Genomic DNA, 13634 nt, shown 5'->3' with positions numbered 1-13634 from the left:
TGAAATCCTCAAAGTTGAGCAAATCATCAACTTAGTCAACTGGAATAAAACATCTCGGTTGGAATCTCAAAGTAAAAAACAACAATCTGAATGCTAAAGCAAAGATAAGACACTTCTATTATATTGACAAAAAGAATATTATATTCTGAAGTGTAAGGCAAAAAATTCCTTTGCACAAAAAGAACACAAAAGCTAAAAATAGTACAGTTTGAGGTTGGCCGCATTCCGTGGCTGGGGTATTCCTCTTCCCTCCAAGTCCTCCAAGTGGTATGCCCCCTTGCCCGCCAAACCGGTTATCTTGTAGGGTCCTTCCCAGTTTGCCCCTAGTTTGCCTTCACCTGGCACCAGGGTGTTGCCCATGACCTTCCTCAAAACCCAGTCGCCGACTTTGAATGGTTTGGAGTGCATCATTTTGTTGTATTTTCTTGAAAGCTCTTGTTGGTAGGCGGCCACATGGATGAGAGCCTTTTCCCGGCGTTCTTCCACTAGGTCCAATTTCAGGGCAATGGACTCGGTGTTCAGCTCGGGCTCAAAACTTTCACTGCGGAGGGTGGGCATACCGACTTCCAAAGGGATGACCACCTCCATGCCAAATGCCAGGGCAAAAGGAGTTTCCCTGGTGGATCGCCGCAGGGTCGTTCGGTATCCCAAAGAACGCTTGGGAGTTCCTCGGCCTATTTTCCCTTGTCTTTCTCAAGCCTTTTCTTCAGCCCATCAAGAATGGTCTTGTTGGATGCTTCGGCTTGACCGTTAGACTGCGGTTAAGCTGGGGTAGAGTTGTAGAATTCAATCTTCAAGTCTTCACAAAATCCTCTGAATAGGCGGCCGTCAAATTGGGTGTCGTTATCAAAGATCAGAATTTTGGGGACGCCAAACCACGTTACCACATTCTGCCAGACAAACCGTTTGACGTCTTTCTCCTTGATTGTTGCCAAAGGCTCAGCTTCAACCCATTTGGTGAAGTAGTCTGTAGTCGCGATGAATAACTTCCGATTGCCTGGTGCCGTTGGGAGTGGGCCCACTATATCTAGCCCCCACATCGCAAAGGGCCAAGGGCTGGTGAGGGGAAGAAGTTCCCTGGCCAGCTGGTGGATTTGGTGGGCAAACTTCTGGCACTTCTCATATTTGCGAACATACTTTTGCTCGTCTGCTTGCATGCACGGCCACCAATATCCTTGCGAGATAGCCCAGTAGGCTAGAGATCTGCCCTCTATGTGACTGCCGCATATGCCTTCGTGAATTTCGTACAGGAAAGCTTCCACGCTGCTTGGGTGTACACACTTGAGATAAGGACCGGTGAAAGATTTCTTGTATAAAGTGCCAAATAGAGAGAGCCAAAACTGCTCTAACTTCACCCGGACTTTATGTGCTTCTTTTTTGTCGGTGGGAAGAGTCCGATCTTTGAGGAAAAGGATAATTGGGTCTATCTAGGAAGGACCTAGCTTGGTGCAGAGTACTTCTGTTTGCTCGGCTTCCTCAATGCTGGGCCTCGGAAGGAATTCAATCAGGAAAGGCCTGAGAGATGTGCTATCGACCATGGAAACGAGGCCGGCTAATTCATCTGCTCGACCGTTTTCTTCACGGCCAATTTGTTGGACCCTTATTGCCTAGAATCGCTTGATGTGGTCTCTTACCAAAGCTTGGTACTTCGCCATCTGTCGTCTTTAGCTTCGTAAACCCCAGAAACTTGGTTAACCACAAGTTGGGAATCACTATTAGCTCGGATGCGTGCATCTGAAGCGCGCTCTTGAGCCCGGCCAAAAGCGCCTTGTACTCAGCCTCATTGTTTGATGCAGGGAATCCAAGGGTGATAGAGTGTTCGATGGTCAGTCTGTCTGGCGAAGTCAGAACTATGCCCAGCCCGGCACCGTGGCGGTTAGAAGCCCCATCTACAAAAAGTTTCCACATTTCGCCCACAAAGAGCTCCCTATATTCTGAGGGGTCTTGGGAGGCTTGTAGGTGGATGGGCGCGTGGTCGCTCGGCTGTGCGGCGTCAGGTTCAATGCTGATTGGTTCCACTTCCTCCCCTTCTGGCGATGCGGCACCGGACAGAGCAGGTTGGTCAGTAATACCCAATTCCATCGTCGCATCGCCGGGCTATAGCGTCGTACTAGCTGAAGGTTCTTCGACGGGGCGCGCAAGTTTCGCGTTGCCAACATTGCCTTGCTGTGTTACTTCGGTTAAATCTGCACTCACCTCCTCGGCTGCCACCGCAAGATCCACTGGGCAGACGGGATAAATCTCGGATGAGAATTCAGCAACAAAATCGGCTAATGTCTGGGCCTTTATGGCAGTGCGTGGCTGGAACTTGACGTCAAACTGTCCCAATTCGACCGCCTACTTGAGAATTCGACCGGAGAAGTCGGCCCGCTCGAACAAAGCTTTGAGGGGGAACTCGGTCAAAACAATGATTGTATGAGCATGGAAATAGTACGCTAACATCCTGGTGGCCATTATCAATGCCAACGCAAGTTTTTTCAGCGGCAAGTATCTCGACTCTTCCGGTAGCAAGGTTTTACTGACGTAGAAGATATAGAGGTGCTTGATTCCTTCCGACCGGACAAGCACCGCACTAACTGCATGCTGAGAAATGGCCAGATAAAGGTAAAGTTCCTCGTCGGGCTTCGGTGTTACCAACAGTGGTGCTAAAGACAGATACTCCTTGAGCTCGGCCAAAGCCCGGTCACATTCTTCATCCCATGAGAACTTTGATTTCAAAGCTTGAAAGAAAGGGCGACAGCGATTTAATGACCGGCTTATGAATCGGTTAAGCGCGGTGGCCATTCCGGCCAGATGCTGCACGTCCTTAGCTGAGCTTGGCTGCTTTAATTCTTGTATGGCTCTAATTTTTGTGGGGTCTGCCTCGATACCTCGATTTGTGACTAGGAAGCCTAAGAATTTTCCGAATCCCACGCCAAAGGCACACTTAGACGCATTCAGGCGTAGCTTGTGTCGTTTGAGAATGGCGAACATCTCGGCCAAGTCAGACAAGTGGTCTGCTTGATGCCGGCTTTTGACCACCATATCATCAATATAAGCCTCCATTGTCCGGCTTAGCAGAGGAGCGAACATCTTGGTCACCATCCTTTGGAAAGTTGCCCCGGTGTTTTTCAAACCAAAAGGCATAACTCGGTAGCAGAAGAGTCCCCTTGGGGTAGTGAAAGAGGTGATCTCATGGTCGGGGCCATACATGGCAATCTGATGATAGCCGTGGTAGGCATCCAAAAAATTGAGCCTGTTATGTCCAGCCGTTAGATCGACAAGCTGGTCTATTCTGGGCAGAGGAAAGTTGTCTTTAGGACAAGCTCGGTTGACGATCTTGTAGTCGACGCAAACTCATCACTTCTCATTCTTCTTAGGTACAACGACTGTGTTTGAAATCCACCGAGGATAGTGCACTTCCTAAATAGCTCGTGCATCAAGCAAGTTCTTCACCTCTTCTGCAACTACCTCGACATGGTGTAGCGCTGATCTCCTCGTTCTCTGAATGACCGGCCTTGCACCGGGGAAAACATTAAGGTGATGACAAATAAAGCTCGGATCGATGCTGGGCATGTTGTAGGGCGACCAGGTGAAGACTTCGATATTTGCCATCAAGAATTCTACCATCTCGGTCCTTTCTTGGGCGGTAAGGCTTGAGCCGAGCAAGAAGAACTTGTTTGGGCTTTCAGTGTCAATCCGCACTTCTACTAACTCCTCAACAGCTTTGTCCTCAGCCTTGGCGCCCACATCTTTAAGGACCCGCGGTCTTCCGGTCCTTCAATCATTTGGACGAAACCTTTGGCAGCTCGGCTCCCATTCGCTGCCACAAAGCATTGTTTCAACATGACTTGATCGCCCCAAACTTCCTCAATTTCCCCCATAGCCGAGGGAAATCTCATCACCTAATGGTAGGTCGACGCTACGGCTTACATAGCGTGAAGCCATCCCCTTCTAAGGATCAGGTTATATCTAGACGGCACTTGCAATACCTAGAACTCCACTTGTTTGACCACGGATCCCGCTTTGACCGGTAGAATAATTTTTCCCAAAGGCCACTCTGGTTACGAGTTGAAACCAACCAGTGGCGAAGTTGCCGAAGCCAAGTCTGTATCTCGGAGTTTGAGCTGTTTGAACGCGTCGTAATACATGATCTCGACCGAGCTTCCCTGGTCGATCAAGATGCGCTTGACATCGAATTCCTTGATGCGGAGTGTGACCACTAAGGCATCGTTGTGCGGTGTCTGAATGCGCTCTAAGTCCCTTGTAGAGAAACTGATCACGTCTTTCTCTTCGGTCTTCCCCCTCTTGATCGCGGGCTGGACCGACAAAACTTTTCTCATGTGTTCTGCCTTCTTGATCATACCTCGGAGCTCGCATACACGTGTTGGCTCCACTATGCTGTGGATGACATTAACAACTCCTTGTGGGGGCGCCTCCAGGTCATCCGATCCACGCGGGTCAACCGAAACTTGATATGCGGCCTTCACACCCCCATCAATGTAAAGGTCCAAGTGTCCGGTTGCGACTAGCTCCTCCAAGTGTTGCTTCAGAGGCAAACAGTCCTCTGTCCGGTGTCCGCGCTCCTGGTGGAATGTGCAGCGGTACTGCGGATTGAAGCCTTTTTGCACATTGCCTAACTTTGTAGGAAACTGGACGTATTCCTCATCACGGATTTCACTGAGTATGCGATAGATTGGAATCTTAAAGACCATGGTGATGCCCGTCCGAGCTTTCAACCTTCTGTTTGCATCAGTTACGTCGTCGCGGGGGTATTCATCTCGGTCATTCCGCCGACCTCTACCCTGGTTTCGATGATTTGAACCTCGGTCAGATTCCTCGGCGCAATCATTTGAACGGTTGGCCTTCTGTCTGACTGCGTGCACCTTGCCAGCCGACCTCTTGTCTGTTGCTACCGGAGTTGCCTTCGCGGTAAATGCTGCCGCATCATCTTCTACTCGGATGTGCTTGTTGATGCGCTGCATTAGTTGGCCCATGGATGTCGGTTGGTGCATGGTAAGCGAGTCTCGTAGTCTATGTCCGACCGGGAGACCACGCTTATATTATGTGATTGCCAGGTTGACCGGGCAATCCAAGATCTCATTGAAGGTTTCCCAGTATCTGGAGTTGTATGCCTTAAGTGTGTCGCTCGGCTCCATCTTGACAATAAAAAGGTGGTCAACTTCCTTTGGCGTTCTGGTGTTGGATTTGAAACGCGTCACAAAGGCTTCCGCCAACTGCTGCCACCTTTCGATGCTCCCCTCCGGTAGCCTCTCAAACTATTTTAAGCCCAGCTCGCTCAAACTTGATGGGAAGATAAGACACATAAGAGCGTCATTCGGCCTATGTCCGGCCATGACCTATCGGAAGTGGCTTACATGCATGTATGGATTGGTCTTTTCGTCGTAGAGCGTGAACTTTGGTTGGTAGAAGCCCGCGAGAAGCAGTGTTGTCTCTATCTCCAGGGAGAAAGGAGTGGCGCTCAGCCTCGCCAAATCCGTGTCTAGAGGAGGAGGCACAGCAAGGCGGGGTGGTGGCATTACAACCTCTTCACTGGCGCGACCCCCATATGATAACCGCTGGAACGCCGGCACCCACTGAGTCCCTCGCCGGCGAGCCCGCTCCTTCAAGACTGCCCGCAAGTCCTCTGAGCAAGCGGAATAGGAATACCTCGACGTCGTCGCCAGACGTGAGGGCTGATAGGTACTGTCTTGCGCGCTAGATGTCTTTTCCGACGCGTCGGACTCTCCAACCCTGTAGCTTCTGGTGATTGAGAGGGACGGGGTGTACCATTGGCTCTAACTGCCTAAACGGCGGGGTTGGGTGTGCTCACTGTGGTCTCCCACTCCAGCTACACCCTTCCCTTTGACATGCCGCTTAAGATCCTCCACCTCTGCCGCCATTCTCCAGATGACAGCGTCTTGGTCTCTTAGCTTGTGTTCCAGACGTCTGGCGTGTGATTCTCTCCGCCGTCGGTGACTGTCTGGACTCCGAGAATGACCAAGGCTTCTTCCGCGCTTATCCCGCGCGTGTCTTGAATGTCCTCCTGGAAAAGTCTCCAGGTCCGCCATCGGGGGAATGGCGGTGTGTCCTTCTCTCCGTCTAGCTGACTCCAGGGTAACTCAGTTGATAGCGGACAACGGAATCTCTTCGTTGCTCGCCATGGATGCCGATCAGATAAGCTGAAAAGACAAGGTTTTGTCTATCAAGTTCTCATAGACGGCGCCAATTGTACAGGGGAGCAAATATTTCGGCGAGCCTGTACTCCTTTCTTCCAAGCTCCCTGTCTGTCCGATCGACCTGCGAACACAACGGCGGTAAGCTACCAGGCGGTGTGTGGCCGGAAAACCCCTCCGATGGTCAAGTTAACACACACTCAGGGATAGAGAGAGAGAGAGAGGAGAGAGTTGAATGTCTAAGTGTATCTCACTAAATGATCATCTGTCAAGCATGGGGGGTGCAGACACGCTTATATACCTTCTGCACCCCAAATCTACTCCCATTAGTCTCTCGACACGTGGTGCTGCTATCCCATCTGTCAGCATAAATCCAGTAATCATCGCCTAACCAAACTGTCAGGATATCTTGGCGGAGCCCGGCAGACCGGCAGAATCACCTCGGCCTCACCAGGCCGTACTGCGCCGCATGCCCGAATGCTCATTAGCCGAGCTCCATACCGACCGAGCTCAGCTGCATTCCGGCAGAACTAAGCTCGAAATAGGTCACGCGGGTAAAACAAAGGCTTCCTGCCGAGCTAAAGGCGCGAGCCTTCCTGCCGAGCAATGCAAGTAGCACGGTTCCCACCTGTGCAAGTTCAAGTAGCTCGGTCTTGGGCTTTAGCCGAGCAGCCCCATCTCCGTGCAAGCCCAAAGCTATCCTGGACCAAACGCGCTTGGCCTTCAACTTACCCGGCCCTTACCATGGCCCATTTCCAGCTCATAAAATCTCCCTTTCAAATCTTATTTGATAGATCTTGATAAGAGAATTCTAAAAATACTAATTTTATTAAAAATTGAGATTTTCATCAAAAGTTATATTATTTTAAAATTTAATATTTTGATAATAGTGGTATCTGTTGAACTTTTTAAGTAATTTCTTTTTTTGCTTATCCTTCATACATTAAAATTTTATTATGAGAAAATTTTGACCAAATCTTCCAATTTTTTTTTTTAAATTCTCCAAATATCCCGCTTAGGTCTCGTTTGGGAACAGGCTTTTTTAGTAACTTTTTGACTTTTTGGCTAAAATGTGATTTAAAAAAGGAAAATGCTATGGACCCCAAACAAATTACCAAATTTTCTACCAAACCCCTCACATGGGTGTGGGATCCACACAAATCAAATGTGTGTGGATCCCACACCCATGTGAGAGATTTGGTAAAAAATTTGGTAATTTGTTTGGGGTCCCTAGCATAACTCTTTAAAAAAACTAGTATGTTTGGGATGACTTTTTAGTTTTTTACGAAAAGATATGCAAAAAGTAAAGAAAATAGAGAATCTTTGACTTTTTTTATATGAGTGTAGACATCCCATTTTTGACCGACCTTAAGACTCAGACGTTACCGATTGAGCGCTTGGTGATGTTGCATAATGTGCTCGTTCAGTAGTTTCAGAGTCGCGGCCGTGAGCCCTGCCTCCGGACTTCCGAACCCTCTTCTGTGCCTTGCCTCGGTTTGCGAACCAGACTCGGTTTTCTCTGTTTCTTTTCCCGAGGGGAGGGAGAGGTCCCGTAGACCATCTCTCAGTGGCCGCGGGCTACATTTTGTGGCCGCAGGCCATTTTGCCACATTTCGGAGTCCGGTTTCCGATTTTTCGAGACCGTTGGCCGTGTGCCTCGGTTCGGGACCGCCTAACCATCTCCGTTTGTTCTGATTTTTGGCATACTTCCTTTCTACTCCCTTTTGAGGGACACTGGGGTCTGAGAAACCCACTTCGTGGCCGAATGCCACTTTCGGTGCTTAACAGCCCGTTTTCGGGACCCCGAACTGCGTGTTTTGGCCCCCGAGCATTCGTTTTGCATCAGTTTTCGTTCATTTTTGGCAGGTGCCTCTGTTTCATTACCAGGAAGGTCACTGGAGGGTGGGAGGCCAGCAATTATCTTGGCAACCAGTTATATTCCATTTTCGCCCTCCGACACCCGTTTTTCTCACTTCCGAGCCAATGTTGAACACCTTGGGGCCACTTTCTTCAACCCCAAACCACATATTTGTGTTGTACACACATGGGAGGACCCTAAAAGTCAATGGCCGGCCAGAAATTCCATTTGACCCTTTTGAACCCCTCCTTCCGAGCCAATGTTGAACACCCTTGGGCCACTTTCTTGAACTTTGAACCACATATTTGTGTTGTACACACATGGGAGGACCCTAAAAGTCTATGGCCGGCCACTAATGTCACCTGACCCTTTTGACCCCCTCTAGAAGTGGCTTGTTCTCTCTCCTGTTTTAGAGTTTCCAAATTCGAACCACAGGGTTGTGAAGAGGAGACCTAGGAGGCCACCTTTTTGTGGTGGCCGGCCACTAATTGAAGTTGACCCTTTTGACCCCTAGCCGGCCGGCTAGGGGGGGTGGCCGGCCGGCCACCTGCAAGCCCAAAAGGTGGCCGGCCATGTTCCTTGCAACACACACTTTACAGCTGTATAGCTGTATCCCCCAGAAAATATCTCAATCCGGGGGATATTTTTTGGGGGAAAACTTACCTCCTTTTCCCCCACCTTTTCCCCACCTTTACACCCTCCTTTTGTTCCTTATAACCAGCTGCAAGCCTTTGTATTAGGGGTTAGAAAAAAATCCTTTGAGCCCCTTGCATCATATCCCCTCTCCTTCTCTCATTTTCTACCCTAAAACACCCAAGTTGCATCCCCTTTTCTTCACTACCACCTAACACTACCACCACCACTCCATTTCCAGCAACAAGGAGGGCTTCTCAGAGGCTAAAGGTGCTACAACTTGGTCCAAGAAGCAACCAAAGAGTGGTCTACAAGGGTGAGTTGCCATTTCCCCCTTTTTGAGCTTATTTTTGCAACATTTCTTAACCATATATGCTTTTTGCTTTGAGCTCCGGCCATAACTGAAAGTGGCCTTCTTTTGAGCTCTTTTTCACTTTTTACTAAGGGCTCAACCCTGTTTGAGCCCCCCATATTGTACTTGCTTCAATATCTTCCTTAAATGCTATTTTCTTGCATGCTTTGGCAGCCTATTATGCTTCGGTTTTTGGCCTTTTTACAGTAATAAAAATAGTCTTATTTTGGTCCATTATTCATGTTTTATTAAGGGTCTTTCATGGTTTGGGACCTCCATGCTATACTTGCCTTTATATTCTCTTTTGGGTCCCATTCTTGCATGCTTTGGCAGCCTATCATGCTTCTGTTTTTGGCCTTTTTACAGTACTAAAAATAGTCTTATTTTGGTCCATTCTTCATGTTTTATTAAGGGCCTTTCATGGTTTGGGACCTCCATGCTATACTTGCCTTTATATTCTCTTTTGGGTCCCATTCTTGCATGCTTTGGCAGCCTATCATGCTTCCATTTTTGGTCATTTTACAGCACTGAAAATAGTCTTATTTTGGTCCATTCTTCATGTTTTATTAAGGGTCTTTCATGGTTTGGGACCTCCATATGCTACTTCATGTTATATCCCTCTTTGGTCCCCTTTTCTTGCATGTTTTGGCAGCCTATCATGCTTCGGTTTTTGGCCTTTTTACAGAACTAAAAATAGTCTTATTTTGGCCCATTCTTCATGTTTCATTAAGGATCTTTGGCTGTTTGATGAATATTTTGTATACTTTGTGTTATAGCCACTTTTGAGCCTCATTTTGCATTGCATTTCTAGCATGTTTGTATACTGTTTTGGGGTTTTTACAGTTCTGTAAATAGTCATATTTTTGGTCCCTCTTCAATGTTGTAGAAGGGAATTTTTCAGTTTGGGCTTTGCATATACCACTTGCCTCTTTGGCCACCTTTTGACCCTTTTTCTTGCATAAGAGCTTAGCCATATCCATGTTTGTTTTTAGGGTTTTTACAGTTCTGTAAAGTGGCTTATTTTTGGCCCCTCTTCAATGTTGTTGAAGGGCCCTAACCTATTTGGAGTTAGCAGCTATGAGTTGCTTCATAATCTCATGTTTAGGGCCATTTTTGCATGCCATTGTTGCCCTATCCTTGCTTGCTGTTTGGCCATGATTTGTACTGTAAAAATGCTTAGTTTGAGGCTGCCTTGCTTCTGTATTTTCACCTCATGTACCAATTATGCATGCTTTGTATAACTGTAGTTCATTCTATGCGCCTAATTTGCATTTCGGGAGAGATTCCATGCATCGGGTGTGTTTCGCCTCATTTTGGGGCTGTTTTCCCCCACATTTCATTGCTGAAAATCCATTAACATGTTTGCATATCATTTTCCATGCATTTGCATTGCATATGCCATTGCCTCGGTTTGCGTGCCTATTTGCACGCATCATTTTCATCCATCGGACTCTTATGTGAGTGTGGCTGAGGCTCTCTCATGTTAGTATAAGTCCATGTTGCATTCTATATTCCATTTTAGCCCTATTGCATTGCGTATGCCATTGCCTCGGTTTGCGTGCCCGTGTGCACGCATCTCGAGGCATCTCATTTTCACAGCATAGTGCATACTAGGTTGTATCTTAGATCGCATTCATGCATTTCCTCGGTTTGCGTGTCCGTGTGTACGCATTTCGAGGCATATCATTCCATAGCATTGTGTATGTTAGGATTGTATCTTAGTTGCATTTCATGCATGTCATGCATATTGCATCGTGTTCGGAATAGGAGTTAGCCCGGGCACGGGAAACGAGGTGCATTTCGTACTCCGAGTGACGAAATGTGTCTCAATTCCCCAGTCACCGACACTCCGGATCATCCATGATGGAGTTAGGTCTTGTTGTGTTTTCATGTGCATTCATTCTATATTGAGTTGTGCAATTCGACTCCTCGGCCATCATGCCTCGGTATGCGTGATTGGTGGCACGAGGATCGAGGCATGCATATATTTGTGAAAATACATTGCTATGCCCCCTTCCTGCTCTCTGTTGCAGCAAAATGAAGAATCAGCAACTTTTCGAGACTTGGCACGCGTTTCAAGAATAACTGCTAAACAGAGGCTAATTGGGGCATCCCGGTGGATTTCCGCGCAAGACAACCCGGACATGCATCATCCATCAGAAGCAAGGCAGTCCCTGGCTTGCATGCCAGTTTTATTTATTTTCTTAGTTGATTTGTTAATTAATTAGGAATTTGTATATTATTTGGACTGTAATATTTGGACTGTAATATTCTTTTATTCGGGACTGTATATTTATTTGGACCCTCCGCGCGAGGGCACAACTGTAATAAGTGTGCGTGAGTGTGATGTATGTCTTCCAACCCCACGTCTTTCTTCCCTTTTATTTACCTGCTTATGATGGTTAGATTAGGGCATATTTCAATTAGCATACAGTATGACAGCATGTTTGCATCATTCATCTGTTTTGCATGCACCGGGCTCGGCACATCATACTAACTGCATTTGTATTTCAATTTCAAGTTGAATACATGTTAGCTGTAGCATTCCATATGCCATGTTTAGAATAGCCGAGCCTGCTATAGTTGCATTTTTGTATGTGTTGCATTAGGCATTTCTGTATACTTAGGATCCATGCATGGATTTCTAATTAGCTTTTGTTTTGGCTTGGAGTACTCGGTAAGCTTTATGCTTTAGCATCCTTGCATGCGTGTGAGTGAATGCCATGATAGCATGCTTACCATGAGGCTAATTGCTTATGTGATATAACTGCCTGAATGCCTGTGGGTGAAGGTTGGGTTACTTAAATTGGAATAAATCATCAAATGTTTTAAGCCTCCTTGCGAGTAGCAAACCATATTTCAAATAAATAAACATGAAATGTTTTGTTCCAATTCGGGCGACCCAGTCTATACTTATATGCTGTGTGCATCACATAGTAACCTGGGCTAATAACCGGAATAAGAACACACAAAGTTTTCAAAAATAGATATCATGGTTAGTAGAGGCCGGTCTTTGACCGGGCGAGTGGGGGTGCTCACGAAGTGACCTTCCCCAATCGTACCCAAGTTCCCGAGCCGAGGCAACTTTGGTGATGACGGACACGTGGCCTTTGGCACCGAGTCAGGGTTTCCTAAATTTTCCATTTTAAAAACATTTAGGTGGCGACTCTGTATCTGGCAAAGCAGTCCATGTTTGGCACTTCTTTCAAAAATCAGTTTCTCAAAACGATTTGCCGGATTTGGACTCTTTGGTTCAGACTTAGAACCGTGACAAATTTGAAAGTCCTAAGCTGTAGTGACCCCAATATGAACAGAACGAGAGCTCACCCTCCCGGGGCGTTCGGGGACGTCTACAATGAGTTGTTAATTTTTTAATTTTTTTAATAATTTTTTAACTTTTTAACGAAAAAAGACACTTGTCAAACGAAGCCTTAGTGTTTGATATTTGCACTCACTATTTCCTTTGTTAGATTCGTTTGAGAACTTGGCTTTAGGTTAAAAAAAAGTTAAAATAATAAAAAGTCACTATAAACAGCTTAGATGTACTCACCAATTAATCATATATATATATATATATATATTTTGAATAATTAAAAAAAGTCTATCCTAAATAGTAAATACATTAATTTATTCATCTCATAAAAAAAATTAAAAACTAAAAATCATTAAAAAAAATCAAACCATAAACAAGCAAGGCCATAGATCCTATTTCTGAAAAGAATCTTCCTGGCCATATTTGATCATGATCATGTGGTACGCACTAACACTAGAAATTGACTAGGGTGTTGGTAATTAGTGAACCTATAAATCATGCGAAAGAAAAATGTTTAGGAATATAATTGGGCACCTTCAATTTATCTTAATGATGTGAAATTGATAATGTGAATGGGAGATCTACCCTCTTCATTCCTTCTCTTTCTTTGTCTCAACTCATTAGATATCAAAATATAAGCGATATATTTGGGATGTAACGTCCCCCATGAATCTTAATCTTAAATTTTATAGTGGTATTATATGTATTAATTGGTATATCAATTACTGTATTAACATATGTTATGATATTACTATTTTAAAATTTCAAAACTTATAAAATTATGCTATATCATCTATTAGCACACCAATTAATATACCAATTGATACATATAACATTATTCTAAATTTTATATTGTAAGTAAACTAGTGAATGACCGGTACTTAAACGTACTCGCAACCCAAATTTAAATTTTGACCTAAATTTAATATTTAACTTCTAACCTAAATTAATTAATTAATTAATTGAAACTTTTAAAATTTAAATTGTACTAAATTGAAGTACGAACAACATTATAATATTAAATGTGAGCATAAAATTTATTTTGTATAAGTAAAACAATTCATTTTTTTTTCTTCTTTTCCCAGTATGGGATTGAATAAAATAAAAGTTAACAATTGTTTGGATGAGAAATTTATTTCGATTCAAACAATCTCATCTATTCAATCTTTAACTAGGTCAATTTACACTATTCTAACCAAACAATTGATCAAATGCCTTAATTTCATTCTAGACATTTTTTAAAACATCATGTTTTATTATATAGATACCTAAAAAATAAGAAAATTTAATATCTATCCATATTTATTTGCTCTATTTGTAACT

The sequence above is a fragment of the Camellia sinensis genome, chromosome 1 (genome assembly GCF_055761805.1).
Source record: "Camellia sinensis isolate YWXY chromosome 1, ASM5576180v1, whole genome shotgun sequence".
NCBI lineage: Eukaryota > Viridiplantae > Streptophyta > Magnoliopsida > Ericales > Theaceae > Camellia > Camellia sinensis.
Note: the sequence above shows the minus strand (reverse complement) of the source record.